Genomic DNA, 16,421 nt, shown 5'->3' on the forward strand with positions numbered 1-16,421 from the left:
ACATCTATCTATCTATCTATCTATCTATCTATCTATCTATCTATCTATCTATCTACCTATCTATCTATCTATCTATCTATCTATCTATCTATCTATCTGTGTGTGTGTATACATATACATATATGTGTGTGTGTATGGTTAATACATGGAGCTGGGAGAATTAAAGGCATGGGCCATTATGCCCTAAAACTAACTTACATTTCGTGTGTGTAGGGGGGAGATACATGCTCACAGAACAGGCACACATGGAGGCCAGAAGAGAATGCCAAAACCCTAAGAGCTGGGGTTTGAGGTCACTGCAAGCTGCCTGATGCAGGTGCTGGGAACTGAACTCAGGTCTCTGTAAGAATAGTATGCACTTTAAAACAACAGTTATTTTTTCTTAGCTGTGCTTATGTTATTTGAGATGTGTGAGTGTTTTCCCTGCATGTATGTTCATGGACTACATGCCTGCCTGGTGCTTGAAGGCAAAAGATGCCATGGCACCCCTGGAACTGGAGTTACGGGTGTTTGTGAGACACTATGTGGTACTGGGTCGCAAACAAGTACTCCTAACTGCAGCGCCAGCTCTGAGGCCCTGGTATTTTGACTTTTCTTTTTCTTTTTTCTTTTCTTTCTTTCTTTCTTTCTTTCTTTCTTTTTTTTTTTTTTTTTTTTTTTTTTGAGACAGGGTTTCTCTGTATAGCTCTGGCTGTCCTGGAAGTCACTTTGTAGACCAGGCTGACCTCAAACTCAGAAATCCACCTGCCTCTGCCTCCTGAGTGCTGGGATTAACACGCCCGGCCTTCTTTTTTTCTTTAAAAGCAGCTATTAGGATTGCCACAGCCACCTTTAGCCACGCTGCTCTCACTTCTATGTCAAGTAAGGTCTGTTCTCCCTAGACCCAGGCCTCCCACACAACCCATGCTTCACCCGGCGCAGTGGAAATGTAACACTCTGGGGATGGCACAAATGGATTACTTGGACAGCCCTAAGACCTTCCTCACTTGCAGACCCCTCAAGCCTGGCCTTCGGCCTGCTGACATCAGAGGGAGCAGCATAGTGAGGCCAGCCCTGCTGGGGACCAGCTTTCCAGCTTCCTCAGTTCCTGGACCCTCTCTAGCTTACTCCCTCCACAGGATGGCAAGAGCCCCAGGCCTGCTCACCTTACTTGTAACCCTCCATCTGCTAGGACTGTCCAGTTCCAACTAGTTAGTATCTTGCTTCTACAAAGTGTGAACTAAGCCCTCTTACAGAGTCCATTCTTCCATCCCAATGTCTAGGGAGGCCTACCCCACGAGGAGGCTCTTGCTGAGGCTCCCCTGGGCCCAATCCAGGTGCCAGTTTATTTCTCGTGTCTTTGGTAAACTGAGGTCAGAGGCCATGCTGCCTGCTCCTTTTATTTTCTTTCTTTCTTTGTTTTGGCCGGGCGTGGTGGCGCACACCTTTAATCCCAGCACTTGGGAGGCAGAGGCAGGCAGATTTCTGAGTTCAAGGCAAGCCTGGTCTACAAAGTGAGTTCCAGGACACCCAGGGCTATACAGAGAAACCCTATCTTGAAAAAAAAAAATCTTTGTTTTGTTTTGTTTTTTGAGTCAGATTCTCTGTGTAGCCCTGGTTGTCTTGGAACTCAATCTGTAGACAAGGCTAGTCCTGCAAGCTGACTGTTCCTGTAGTAATTATGGACCTAGCAATGAGCTACTAAGGACACAGGTTCTATAATGAGCAAACCAGACAAGGTCCTGCCTCTATAAAACATTCTGGCACTAGAAAGAGACAATCAGCTACCTAAAAAGAACCCAGATACAGTCACATCTCACGAACAGTGCTCTGAACGACAGGGGAAGGGCCCATGTCACTCTGAGTTGGAGCATCAGGGAAGGTCTGACATTTTAGCTAAGACCACAGAGATGAGCCCTAGCTAGCTCTGAAGATTGTAGGAAGACACGTGCAATGGCTGAGAGCTTGGGGTACAGAGGATGCAGGCACTGAGAGTCCAGATCCATGGCTCCTGGGAAATGAACACAGTTGGTACTGAATACTAAGCTCGGGGGCTTGGGGAAAGGGAAGTTTCAACAACAAACACCATGGCAGGAGCCACAGTGGACTGGCAGGATGTGATTCTCATGAGGCTGAGAGTGAGTTCACTGTCCCCAGAATACTGCTGAATCCCTATGGGCCACGGCAGAACCTTGTGCCTGGCTGGGAAAGAACTGCCTTTTCTGCAGGGCTGACCCCCGGCCCCAGGTAGCTACCCTGCTCTAGCTGGGCTGCACACATGGAAGGGACACCATAATACCAGTTGCCCAAGTCACCAAAGGCCTCCATAGAACAGACTGGTGGATGGTGCCACCTGTGTTCACCTCCAGGAGCCGACCCTACAGCTCTGAAGGGGTCAGGGGTATGGGAGATCTGGGTGAGCTGGGGAGGAAGGAGCTGCCCTCATTGGAACCAAAGTCTAGAGGCTCACGACACCCTACCACTCCACCCCTTGGAGCCTTTAACTGCCTTCCAACTCTCAAGGCAGGTTCCAGCCATCTGGAATTCTGGCAACTGGAGACAGTTTGGACTCTGATATTGCTAGACTACCAGAGGAGAAGAACCCCATGTCTCTTTTCTTACAGGCCCTTTAAGACATGCTGGGGGAAGGGCAGTGGAAGAAAAGATGGAGAAAAACAACAGCAGCCCAGGCAGCCACCCTCGCTGTGCTGTACCACCTCCATCCTCTGTGCTTCCTGAGGGATACCCAGCTCTTCCAGAATTTACTTCCTACAGTTTCTTATTTAAACCAGCCAAACATCACAGCCCAGTACTCTGCACCAATAGAGACCCATTCATTTGCATAACAATTTGTCTATGACCCTCCCCCCCAGCTGCCAGCTCCAGAGGACAGACTGGCGGCTTGCACACACCCCCACATCCTCTGTGCCTACTAGTGCCTGGCATTTAGGCGGAACAAAGGTTTGCTGTTGCCAGTATCACCTCACGATGGCACTCTGAGGTAGAGACTGCTAGTCACTTGCTGAAGACTACACGGAGAACCATAAGTCCCACAAAAGAAGCCTGAGATGACAACTCTGTAAATCTAAAGTGCTCACCAACCACACTGTTCCATTCATCCAGCCAACCAGCTAGAGAGAGAGTTAGCTGAGCATGGTGATGCACACCTTTAGTCTGAGTACTTGGGAGGCAGAGGCAGGTGGGTCCCTCTGAGTCTGAGGCCAACCTGGTCTACAGAGGGTTCCAGGGCATCCAGGGCTGTTACACAAAGAAACCCTGTCTCAAAAAAACACAAAATAAAAATAATAAATGAATGAGAGAGTAACCAATGTTCAGAGGAGGAAGCAAGGGACCACAGCCACATCTTGACACCGAGGAAGAGAGACTCTGGGGAGCCAGGGGAGCCAAACCTTGGAGCAGCGCCCATCCAGTGAAAGGTTAACCCATGAGCTCTGGGAACCCTCTTTATAGAGGTTGAATGCCTTCCAGGAAGGAATAGGTCCCAGGCTGGAGATTAGGGACAGAACGCTGCTGTGATGATAGTCCAGACAAGTGTCAGGGGACTCTCGGGGACAGAGGTGCAGGTGAGGTTAGAGACAGATGTCTATAGAGTCGATGCCTGCAGGTCACTGCTGGGAAGACACAGAATGGGGGAAGACTGCACATGCCCAGCATGCTGCTGGTATCTCTCCTGATAAAGAAACAATGCACACACACTGAGGAAGGACAGAACACTGGGGCAGGCTGCTTGGGTTCTGCTTGTGTAGTCAAACTTCCTAGTGCCTACACTGCTCAGCCCTGGATACCCACTGGCTCCCTTCATCCTTCCAGGAGGCAGGGATCGATCTACAGTCTGCAGGTGTGGCATCTGAGGCTGTGTGCCAAGCAGTCTGCACAGTCTGTACATAGATATGCGCTCTCCACTCAGTAGGTCAGACCTGGGGTTTCCAGCTTTCCAGGTCTGTTCTCGGAGGTGCCGCCTACAGCGACTTAGGCAAGCCTCATTTTCTCTTCTCTGCCATTAGTACCTCCTTACAACTCCAAGCATCCTTGAGTACTGACCACAGATGATCTGGTTTTCTGGTAATGATTCTATGGGTACCATGGACCAGGGCTAGAAGCTTCCTAAAAGTAGGGACAGTGCACAAGTCACAGGACCTCCATTGTATATTAAAGAGCACATGTTGGGCTAGCTGGGATCCTCCCGTATGTCTCTCCATCTCTGGGATTATCAGTGCATGTCAGCAGATGGCTTCTGTATATGGGTGCTGGGGATTGAACTCGGGTCCATGTTTGCAAGCATGCTTACAGTCTGAGCCATATCCCTAGGACTTTGCTCACTTCTGAAGCCAGAAACCCAGCTCTAGTAAATGAACCAGGTTTGATGTTGGTCCCCAAAGAGTTGACTCCATAGTGGTTTCTGAGCTCACATTCCTGGATTCAAGAATTCCAGCAGTGAGGCTAACAAAAACACCCACCAAAGGCAAGACCGTAAGATGCTCAGTGGTTAGTGCTGCCGAGACTGAAAGCCTGCATTCAGCCTCGGGCCCCTCGTGGTGGAAAGAGAACAACTCTTATAAATTGTCCTCAGGCCTCCACAAATGTGCTGTGGTACTTCACTAAGTAACTATTAAATGCAAACGAACACCTGAAGGCAAAGAGTACCCCTGTGCATGTGGCCCTAGATGCCCCTGCACAAACCCAGTGGCATGAATGGTAACAGCAAGTGTTCTTCACCACTGCGAGCATGAGTGAAGGATAAACTCTTCTCTGACCAGTTTCATCCTACCACTCTCTCCAGGGCCAGCAGGGGCAGGAGGACACCATTCTCTGCGTAAAGCAGGGAAACCCGAGGTTCAGAAGGAGCAACAGATTCGCGTAACTATATACAATAAGCTGGCAGCAGAACTGTGCTAGGCCCTGGCTCACCACAGTGCTAGTCTGGGGTTCTGGTCAGAGAAGCTTTCTCCACCATTGAGGTTCCTGTCTTCTAATCACTGACTTTACACATTTACATGTTACTTAATTTTGTGCTGCATGGGGTGGGCCCCAGGGGTTTATGGACGCTAGGCAAGTGTTCTATCACTCAGCCATAGCCTCTGCCCCTTGGCCTTGCATTTTCAAATCCTCTGGCCCTGCTCAGCCAATAGCACAGGCCTGATGATGTAGTCAGTTCAAGGCGTGAGAAGAAGATCTGGAGTTGTTCTCCTCAAAAGCTGCAGATTTCCAGCCTGTGCCAGGTGCCTTCAAGATCCACAGCCTCTACCTGAAGTTTGATCACACACTCAGTGCCACAGATAGGTCCAACACGGTTCTTTTCCAATCTGTCTGGAAGACATCGTTTTGCTTATATTATGTTACAGAATGGGGATATTCAGGGCTTGATTTTAAAAGTCCTTTTTGGGTCAGGCATGGTGGTACACACATATAATCTGATGGAACTGTATCAGGAGGCAGTTGCAGGTCAAGCTCTATGAATTCAAGACCACATAGCAAGATTGAAGCCAGCCTTGTCTACATGAAACTGCCTATAAATAAATAAATAAATAAATGTATGCATGTATGTATGTATGTATGTATGGGCCATCAGCTCGAGTTGGTGGCTCCTATTTGCAGTCCTAGCCTTTAGGATGCTGAGGAGAACTGCTGAGTTCAAGCTCAGTCTGGATTCCACAGGCAGTTGCCAGTCTCATTACAGAGTGAGAACTTGTCTAAACAAACACAACAATCAAGGCCAAGGTCACAGATACCCCGAAGAACAGACCATTACTTTTACCAGTGAATGGTGTCATAAAGTTCTACTTAGCTTCCCCCAGTATTCCTACAAATCCTATGAGCCAGGGGAGTCAGACAGACCTGGTGATGCCACCAGCTGATGCTAGAAAGAAGGGCTGCAGGACTGTGTCGTGGGTGGATCCCTCCTGTCATGTCCCACACTGCCACACATGCACCCTGTAGCTTAGCAGTCCTATTCTACAGATGGAAAGACCGAGGCAGAAGGTCACTTGCTCACATTCTAACTACGAGGAAACAGTAATGTGACATGAGTTTCCCTCAGAAATCTTTTAATTTCTGCCATGGATGTTCAGTACAGACAGCAAGAGGGCACTTAAAACACAGGGCTGAAGTACATTAGTCATTTGTCACCTCAGACAGTTTTGATTCTTCTCCAACATTTCAAAAATTACAAATCAACCCTGCATCACAAGCCAGTCCCTAATATGTTCCCTGAGGTTATTTCTTCTCACTTGATTTCCTTGCCACCCACTCTGCCTCCTTCATTCGGACCCAAGCCGGTTCTCTTGCCACCAGATGTAATGACTTTCTACCTCACTCATCTCTGCTCAGACAGAAACCTCATTAGAGACCTTCCCTGACCATTCTATACAGAGGTCCCAGTCTCTGCTTCGTGACACCTATTACTATCGAACATGTTGTTCGTTTATTTACTGAATAAGGCAAAGCACAGCGACCCTTCATACCTAACAAGAACCTCTTGGTCGAAGCATAGCTTCTGTGACCCCCTTTCAATGCTATCTCCTCCGGTCACTCTAACTTGAAGCCTATAGAAAACCATTCTGTCAGAAACATCATTGAGTTAGCTTTTCCCAGGCACCACTACCCCCAACCCTCCGCTCCCCCTCCCGTCTCTGTCACACACACAAGGCACAAGCAAACCCGGGAGAGCTTTGGTTAAAGAGCAGCTAAATCTACCCAGAGCTAGCCAGAGCGGTCAGTTTTAGTTTCACCTCACCTATGGGAGCCACTGATCTTCAGCAAGCCCACCCGCTCTTTTCCGACCCTGTTGCACTATCTTGTACCTTGGCATCGCATTTTAGGAGCTGATCCAGGAGCCAAGCCATCCCTAAGCTTTTAAGTAGCACGGCTTCGGGGGGGTTGGGAAGAGACCTAAACTCATCCAACAGGTAGGAGGGGCAGAAGCTGGCCTCCTAAGCCCTACGTTGAGCCCCCATTTTGCAAGGGCGAGCGTCGTTCTCATTCTAGAGAGAGCTCAATTTTCAAGGCAAAATCCTCAGACCTGGGTAGCAGGCGACGAGCGCCATCCCACCACTGGCCTGTGGTGGACCTCTGCAAGGAGTCGCAGCGACAATGCTTAGACCCTGAGACAGGGTGAAGAAAAGGATGCAGGTACGTCTCTTGGCTCGGCATTTAGGACGTACCCTAGGAGGGGGCGGCCCTCAACGGGGAGACAGGATGCTTCGCAGGCTTACAAGCGGAGGCTGCGGCCCGGGGGAATCGGCGGCCAAAGCGCCGCAGGAGGTCGGATCCGGTCCGGGTCCGGGTCGGCGGGGCGGGGCCGGGCAGGGCGGGAATGCTGTGACCGGAGCCCCGGACTGAGGCCGTTCCCTTGCCCTCGGGCCGCCGGCTGCGCTGAGGGCCGCCGGCTGCTTGGCTCCGGGCCCAGCCCCTCCCCCCGATCCTGTTCCGAAGGCTTGGAGAGCCTGTGGCTGCGGGTGTGCTGTCAACAAAGCGTCACTTCCGGGCCGCCCCTTAGCAGCATAGGAGGGGTTCTCTCGTCTTGTCCCGCCGCGAACGTGGGCGGCGACGGCTGAAGGTTCCGGGCTCTCTGGGCTGCTCCTGCCCAAGCTGAGGCCCGAGTCCCCCCACGTTAGCCTCCAGGGTTCCTTCTAGCGAGGGGCTAGCTCGCAGGAGCAGGTTCAGGACAGGATTGACTCCATCTTACCTAGTTAGTGCTGACTCACCCGGTGCCCAACCCAACGTCTTTTGGGCGGTCTCTACGCAGCCACCACATTGCCCCTCAAAATGTGCTCCTCCTTCTTTCCTTCACGAAAAGGGCCATTCACTCAGGAGCTGTCAGATAGCAGGAGTGTAGCTGTTCTTGGCCACTGCGTCTTCTTCTAATCACCAAAGATCTCTTAACAGTTGTTTCTCTCTTCCTCCAATAGTGCCCTACTGTCCATTTTTTCTTTCAAAAATATTATTTTTAATTATGTATATAAGTGTGTATGTGCTTATGCACGTGACGGCAGCTGCCTGCTGGGGACAATAGCCCCGGAACCCATGAAGCTGAAGTTACAGGTAGTTGTAAGCCCCACAAACGTAGGAACCGAACAAGCTCTCTAGTCTATACTTCCTTTTCATTTTAAGATTTTTTTTCCCATTTATTTATATGTGTGCATGCATATGCACATGTGCAGGAGATCAGAGAACTGTTCGCTGGAGAGGTTTCTCTACACCATCCACGTTGGTTCCAGGGATCGAGTTCGGTCCTCACCACACTTGTACCAAGCACCCTTACATGCTGGGCCATCTCACTGGCCCCATCACTATTTCTTCTCCCGATTTCTACCATAGCCTCCGAAAACAAATCCCTTCGTTCCTTCTGCAGTCTCACAATCAGGGCATCCAGACTTTTCCTCTACCTTCTCTCCTTACCCAGCCCCTCAGTAAATTGTTTCCTTCTGGGCTCCTGTCCAGAACATTCACAGTTGAAATCAGTGTGGGCTCTTTGCATCTCTGTCATTCTAAGTTCAAACAATCAGGCAGTAGGCTTAAACATTTTTCTTACTGCCCTCCACATCTGGTAAACTAACAACACTTTTTGCTTGAGGGATGCCCTGGAGTGAGGTTAGAGAGAAAGAAGGGAGGGGATGTGGAGGCTCAAACCCAGGTCCTGTGGCAGACAGGAATTCTACCATTGAGCGATTTTCTTTTCCAACACACACACACACACACACACACACACACACACACGATACATACACCTTAATCTTAGCACTCAGGAAGCAGAGATAGGCAGATTCTGTTAGTTTAGCTAGTTCCAGGACAGCCAAAACTACACAAAAACAACCATGTCTCTAAAACAAAAAACAAATAAAACAAGAAAAGGAGGGAAAAAAAAAAAAAAGAAAGTAGATACCTTAAGTAGGAAAGTAAATAACTCAAAATAGGTTCAGGAAGTCCCCAAAACTAACCAGATTCACTAAGACCCTCCCTGCCAGAGTAAAGAATAAAAAGTTGAGAGTTCTTAGACAAGCTGAGCTGCAAAGAAGATACTGAGACCAGGCCAGCTACACGGAAGAAGAGGAAACGAGCTGCGCTGCCTACGAGAGATTTAGACCAGAGTCAGGTGGGAAGTACACTTCCCAGTCTGTTTAGCTCTCTGCAGACTATGCTCTGTGCTATAGGTTTCCAGCTTTTGTGAACTGTCATCTCCGCAGAGATGTGCCTTGGTCATGCCCCTGTCTTTGAGTCATTTCTGTTCCTGTAAGTAATACCAATAAAACTCACTAGCTCACCAAACTGGACTGTGGTGGTAAATTTGGTCTGTCTTGAGTTCCCTATCCGGGGTGAGTAGACATGCATGTTGTCAACTTTCTAGGAAAAATTTTGTCACATAACACCCTGTGTATGGCAATCCTAACTCAGCAATGCATTGAAACAATTCTACATGCACTGTCTTAGTTTAGGGTCACTATTGCTGTGAGGAAACACCATGACCAAAAGCAAGTTGTGGAGGAAAAAGTTTATTGGGCATACACTTGTCCATCATAGTCTTTGAAGGAGGTCAGAGCAGGAACTCAGATGGCAGAAGCCTGGAGGCTGGAGTCCATGCAGAGGTCATGGAGGTCACTTGTATGCTCATCTTTGTTTGAGGCAGGATTTCTCTGTGTAACTCTGTCTCACACTGTAGGCCAGGCTGGGGTTAAACTCAGAGATCACCTGCCTCTGCCTCCCATGCACTGGGGTTGAATGTGTGCACAAGTGGGCTGATACATCTAAGTATTTTTTAAAGATTTATTTATTTATTATATGTAAGTACACTGTAGCTGTCTTCAGACACCCTAGAAGAGAGCATCAGATCTCATTATGGATGGTTGTGAGCCACCATGTGGTTGCTGGGATTTGAACTCAGGGCCTTTGGAAGAGCAGTCAGTGCTTTTACCCACTGAGGCATCTCCCCAGCCCACATCTAAATTTTTATGGAGGCATTTTCTCAGTGGAGGTTCCCTCCTTTCAGATGACTCTATCCTGTGTCCAGTTAACATTAAACCAGCCAGTAAAATGACCAAGTGAGATTTATTCCTGGAATTCAAAGATGGGGTTAATCTTTTTTTTGTTGTTGTTTTGTTTTTTTTTTTTTTGTTTTGTTTTGTTTTTTGAGACAGGGTTTCTCTATGTAGCCCTGTCTGTCCTGGAACTCACTCTGTAGACCAGGCTGGCCTCGAACTCAGAAATCCGCCTGCCTCTGCCTCCCAACTGCTGGGATTAATGGCATGCACCACCATGCCCGGCTTTAGGGGTCAATTATTCTAATACAGGGCATTGACATAAGAAGGAGAAAAGCACCTTTAATCCCAGCACTTGGGAGGCAGAGGCAGGTAGATTTCTGAGTTCGAGGCCAGCCTGGTCTACAAANTGAGTTCCAGGACAGCCAGGGCTATATAGAGAAACCATGTCTCAAAACAACAACAACAACAACAACAAATCACAAAAACAGTCAAGAGCAGTGTCTGCTCTTCTAGAGGCACTGAGTTCAACTGTCAGCAACTACATGGTGGCTCATAGCCATCTGAACTGGGATATGATGCCCTCTTCTGGTGTATCTAAAGACAGTGGCAGTGTACTCACATATATAAAATCAATAAAATCTTAAAAAAAAAAAAAGATTCAGGCTGGAGGGTCCCACCCTGTCTGGCTGTGATCCCAGTACTTGGGTAGAAGCAGGAGGATCACCTAATGTTATTCCAGGACATACTTGGCTACATAGAGGTCACTCCAGGCTACCTAATAGCCTGCTCTTCTGAGTTTGAGGCTAGCCTGGTCTATATAGAGTTTCTGACCAGTCATGGTTATATAATAAGACATTGTCTCAAAAAACAAGCCAAACGCCAGGCATGGTGACACATGCCTTTAATCCCAGCACTCAGGAGGAAGAGGCAGGTAGATTTCTGAGTTCGAGGTCATCCTGGTCTACAAAGTGAGTTCCAGGACAGCCAGGGCTTTACAGAGAAGCCCTGTCTCGAAAAAGAAAACAACAACAACCAAAACCAAAACAAACAAACAAAAAACAAGCCAAACAAACAAAACTCCTTAGTTAAGTTGGGACAGAAAAAAATTCATAATATCATGAAAGCCAAAAAAAAAAAATCAGAGTTGACACAATATTGTGAAAAATGGTAAGTTTTTACTCTGTGATCAGGGAAAAGGGAAAGATGCCCTCTTCTGTCTACTCAACACAGGATTACACATATTTGTATCTGGTGTTGGTTACTTTGTGGGTTCTTCTTTCTTCCACCCTTCTCCCCTTCTGCCCCCCCCCCCCAACACTAGATAACAGAAAAAAGGATAGAGAGGAAAGGAAAGAGATCCCTGAATAAAGTCAGGGAAGCAACATTATCATTTTTTTTTTTTTTGGTTTTTCGAGACAGGGTTTCTCTGTATAGCCCTGGCTGTCCTGGAACTCACTTTGTAGACCAGGCTGGCCTCGAACTCAGAAATCCGCCTGCCTCTGCCTCCCAAGTGCTGGGATTAAAGGCGTGCGCCACCACCGCCCGGCGCAACATTATCATTAAGGAGCCTACTGACTAGGGGTAGTGAGTGCCTGGGGGCAAGTTTGATCTTTGCTGTCAGGGTATCTAATTTCTTCTTGTTTCTTTCTGAACAATTACTTAACAAACCACAACCCACCATGCCTCTCTGGGCCCTAGCATTTATTTATTTTATTTTATTTTTTTGGTTTTTTGGAGACAGGGTTTCTCTGTGTAGCCCTGGCTGTCCTGGAACTCACTTTGTAGACCAGGCTGGCCTCGAACTCAGAAATCCACCTGCCTCTGCCTCCGAAGCGCTGGGATTAAAGGTGTGCGCCACTATGCCCGGCGGGCCCTAGCATTTATATATCCTCTGAAAAGTCCCTAGAATTCCAAACTTTGCACCATTACAGAAACTCTCTGCAGCTGGCAAAAGCACGCCATTGCTAGAGCACCAGGCAAATCATAGTCAGCGTCTGTGGTCAGTGCGAGGCAGCCCCACATCCACACCCGGGGTTAAAACAGAAACGCATTCTTATAATCTTTCTGTAGATTTTTTTTTTTTTTAAAGATCTACCTATTTATTATGTATACAGCATTCTACCTGCATATATACTGAAGGCCAGAAGAGGGCACCAGATCTCATTATAGATGGTTGTGAGCCATCATGTGGTTGTTGGGAATTAGACTCAGGAAGAGCAGCAGCCAGTGCCTTTAACCACTGAGCCATCTCTTCAGCCCCTATTTCTGTGTTTTTAAAGAATCCAAAATTGCCATTATACATCCTCAACAGCATAGATTTTTTTGTTTTTTCGAGACAGGGTTTCTCTGTGTAGCCCTGGCTGTCCTGGAACTCACTCTGTAGACCAGGCTGACCTCGAACTCAGAAATCTGTCTGCCTCTGCCTCCCAAGTGCTGGGATTAAAGGTGTGCACCACCACTGCCCGGCTAAAATCATAGATTTTTTTAAAAAGAAGGGAAGAGAGAAAGAAAGAAAGAAAGAAAGAAAGAAAGAAAGAAAGAAAGAAAGAAAGGCAAGTTGGTAATCCTTATTTCACAACATGTGAGCGCTGAGAAGTAAATCCAATGAGATTGTAAGATACGATAGAATAGAAAATCTGTTGATTGTTTTGTACACTAGAACAACCTGAAAATATTTAAAAGTATGATGGGTTTGTCAGTGCATGATTTTGATCTAGGAGGCAGAGACAAGAGGATCTCTGTGAGTTTGAGACCAGCCTGGCATATATTGCATGAATAGATACATAGATAGATAGATAGATAGATAGCTCTTATTAAATGATATTTTTGTGGGCCAGGCATAGATAGTGACACATGCCTTTTTATCCAAGCACTCCTGAAGCAGAAGCAGGCATATCTCTGTAGGTTCAAGGCCAGCCTGGTCTACATAACAAGTTCTAGAAGTGCCATGGGGGAGGGGTAGCTGTCAGTTCAGATGCCAAAGGTTGATGTTGGATATCTTCTTCAGTCACTGTTTTTGGGGACAGGTTTTTCACTATCCCTGGAGGTATTTGACTCTGAGTTTGCCACAACTGCAGATTTCACATGGGTGCTGGGGGCCTAACTCGGCAGCTGAGGCTTGCTGGGCAGACAGGCAGGCACTTTACAGGGGGCTTCCTCTCCATCCTGCCACAGAGGCATAGCTTGGTTCTGGAAACCTAACTGGGTGGCAAGGGATTGAAGAAAGGACAGGCAAACACTCAGAAAAGCTAGAACTGGGAGAACAGAGCAGCGGCGATGCATACTAACCTGGAACTCAGCTGTTCTATTATGCATCGCACAAGGAAAGGAAGTCCACGGATGAACCTCACCTGTACTGGGAAGATTGGGAAGGCTCTACTGTTCCTGTGTGTGTCAGGGATGCGTTCCTGACAACAGAATTCATGCCCATGTCTACAATCCACATTCACTTGGGGCTTTTTCAGCTCTCCACAATAGCACAAAAGGGAACAAGAGCAACATTTTACTCGGAGGGGGTGTGCGTGTGCATGTGGAGAGCAAAGGTTACCTTGCAGGGCTGAATTTTGTCCTTCCAAGAGCAAAACATTTAAGAACACATTTACAGGCTGGAGAGAGGGCCTAACAGTTTAAAGTGCCTGTTGTTCTTCCTGGCGATCGATCGATGAGGGAAGGTTCAGTTCCCAGTACCCAATGGCAGTTCACAATCATCTGTAACTTCAGTTCCAAGGGATCCAGTGCCTTCTTCTGACTTCCTTAGCACCAACCATGTATGTGGTGCACATGCATGCATGCACGAAGGCAAAACACTCATACAAATAAAACTAAAAATATAAAAATTAGCCAGAGAAGTGAAAAAAAAAAAACCCTTATGAACTAAAATCTACAAACCACAGCTGAAGGAAATTAAAGACACATTAATGGAAAGTCACCCATGCTCACAGGCGGGACAGCTCAGCGCGTTAGGATGACATTATTACCCAAATTGATCTACAAAGTAAATAAAATTCTTCCCAAACTCTTAACAGCAGCTTTAAAAAAAAAAAAAAAGAAANAAAAAAAAAAAAGGGCTGGAGAGATGGCTCAGTGGTTAAGAGTACCGACTGCTCTCCCAGAGGTCCTGAGTTCAATTCCCAGCAACCACATGGTAGCTCACAACCATCTTTGATGGGATCCGATGCCCTCTTCTGGTGTGTCCAAAGACAGTGAAAACTTATCAGGCATTGTGGGGTGTGCTTGTAATACCAGAACAGGGGAGGCAGAGACCTGAGTATCAAGAATTCAAGCTAACCTTTGCTATATAGTGAATTTGAAGTCTCCTGAACTACCAGAGACCCTGTCTCAAAATAACCAATAAAGGATGGAGGAAGGGAGGGAAGAAGGAAAGATTCACCTCAAGCAGGGCATTGTAGTGGTGGCACACGCCTTTACTCCTAGCACTCAGGACACAGAGGCAGGAGGCACATCTATGGGTTCAAGGCCAGCCTGCTCTACAGAGTGAGTTCCAAGACAGCCAGGGCCACACAGAGAAACCCAGTCTCAAAACCAAGACAAAACAAAGCAAAAAGAAAGGAAAAAGAAAGATTGAAAGACTCACCTCATATGGAATATCAAGGTTCAAGAAAAAAAGAGCAAACTTGAAAGGGTGAACAGAGCTGGTGGTGAGTCCAGACCGCAGTGAGAGCAGAGAGAGCAGGACAGCCAGTGGGTAAGAGCGTGGCTGCTCTGATGTGGAATGCACGGCTGCTCTCCAGCACCCACAGCGTCTCACCACCACAGTAACTCCAGCTCCAGGGGATCTCATGCCCTTGTCTGGCTTCACCAGGCACAGGCATGCATGTGGCACACAGACATACATGTAGATAAACACTTATATACATACATAGAAATAATAAAATAAAAAATAATAAAAGTAGTAAGTTTGGGTGTCAAATTAACAAAGGGTGGTTGTGGTGGTTTGAATAGGAATGTCCCCCAGACTCATGTGTTTGAATGCTTGGCCACAGGGAGTGACACTGTTAGGAGATGTGGCCTTATTGAAGGAAGTATGTCACTGTGGACATGGACTTAGAGGCCTTATATATGCTCAAGCTAGGACCTGTGTGTCTCAGTCCCCCACTGCTGCCTGCTGATCAAAATGCAGAACCCTCAGCTTCTCCAGCACCATGTCTGTCTGCATGCTACCATGAAGATAACTGACAAAACCTCTGAATCTGTAAGCCAGCCTTAGTCATGGTGTCTCTTCCCTGCAATAGAAACCCTAAGACAGTGGTGTTGTGATGATTAATTTTGATTATCTAATAAATTAGACTAAAAAAATTCTAAAGGACCAGATTGTGGTGGCTGATGCCTTTAATCATCCCAGCACTGGGAAGGCAGAGGCAGGCAGATCTCTTGAGTTTGAAGGCAGCCTGATCTACAAAGCAAGTTGCAGGACAGCTGGGCCTGCACAGAGAAACACTATCTCAAAAAAACAAGAGAAGTAGAAGAAAAAAAGACAAAGACAAGGGAGGAAACTCCAGGCAGGTGTAGATACAGATAGTTGCAAGGTGCCATGTGGGTGCCAAGAGTGAACCTAGGATCTCTGAAGAGCAACAAGTGTACTTAACTGCTGAGCTATCACTCCAGACTTGATCTCTGTGATTATGGCTCAAGATGTGAGCTGTTGCCTTGCTGCTTCTGCCTCCAAGGATGGCCTGCTGCTGTGCCTCCCTGCTATGATGGTTATGGACTGCGATCCCTTCGGAACCATGATTCTAAAGAAGCCTTATTTTCCCCTCTAGAACTTGTCTTGGTCATGGTTTTTCACAGCAAGAGAAAAGTGAAGAAGTTGGTACAAGGACTGGGGTGTTGCTGCGACAAACCTGACAATGTTTTTTGGAGGAATATGAGAGGCTTTCGGACTTTGGACTAGAAAAGCCTATACCTGCTTTACTGGCCAGCAGAGTCTTAGCAGACAGGAACATGAGTGCAAGGGGAGTTGAAAAGTCACACTCTTGCAGGGCAGCGGTGGCACACGCCTTTAATCCCAGCACTTGGGAGGCAGAGGCAGGTGGATTTCAGAGTTCGAGGCCAGCCTGGTCTACAGAGTGAGTTCCAGGACAGCCAGGGCTACACAGAGAAACCCTGTCTCAAAACAAACAAACAAACAAATAAAGAAAAGAAAATTCACACTCTCCAACATTAGTCTTCACTGGCTGTTGGGAAAAATTAAGAACTAAGTGCAGTTACGAGTGTGTGTGTGTGTGTGTGTGTGTGTGTGTGTGTGTGTGTGGAAACTTGAGGATTTCTGATATCTTGATTTTTCCTCTACTTTTTCTTTTACTTTTTTTCTTTACTTTTTAATTTAAGTGTTTATCTAATTTTATTTATTTATTTATTTATTTATTTATTTATTTATTTATTTTGAGGCAGGGTTTCTTTATGCTCTGGCTATTCTGGAGCTCATTG

At 47.1% G+C, this 16,421-nt stretch overlaps 1 protein-coding gene across 5 annotated transcripts in view; it reads right to left on the reverse strand.

Moving 5' to 3' along the window:
• Positions 1 to 7,654, reverse strand: part of Zer1 (zyg-11 related cell cycle regulator) — a 31,005-nt gene extending 23,351 nt beyond the window's left edge. The window contains exon 1 of one of the 5 annotated variants that reach the window (XM_021155501.2): positions 7,212 to 7,654. The gene's annotated coding sequence lies outside the window, so the exon portion shown is untranslated. Of the gene's footprint in view, positions 1 to 6,800; positions 6,994 to 7,160 lie in introns of those variants that run through there. The other 4 variants (XM_021155500.2, XM_021155502.1, XM_029474033.1 and 1 more) reach the window with 4 other exon arrangements.
• Positions 7,655 to 16,421: the final 8,767 nt, after the last annotated feature.

This window comes from Mus caroli, chromosome 2 (assembly GCF_900094665.2).
Source record: "Mus caroli chromosome 2, CAROLI_EIJ_v1.1, whole genome shotgun sequence".
NCBI lineage: Eukaryota > Metazoa > Chordata > Mammalia > Rodentia > Muridae > Mus > Mus caroli.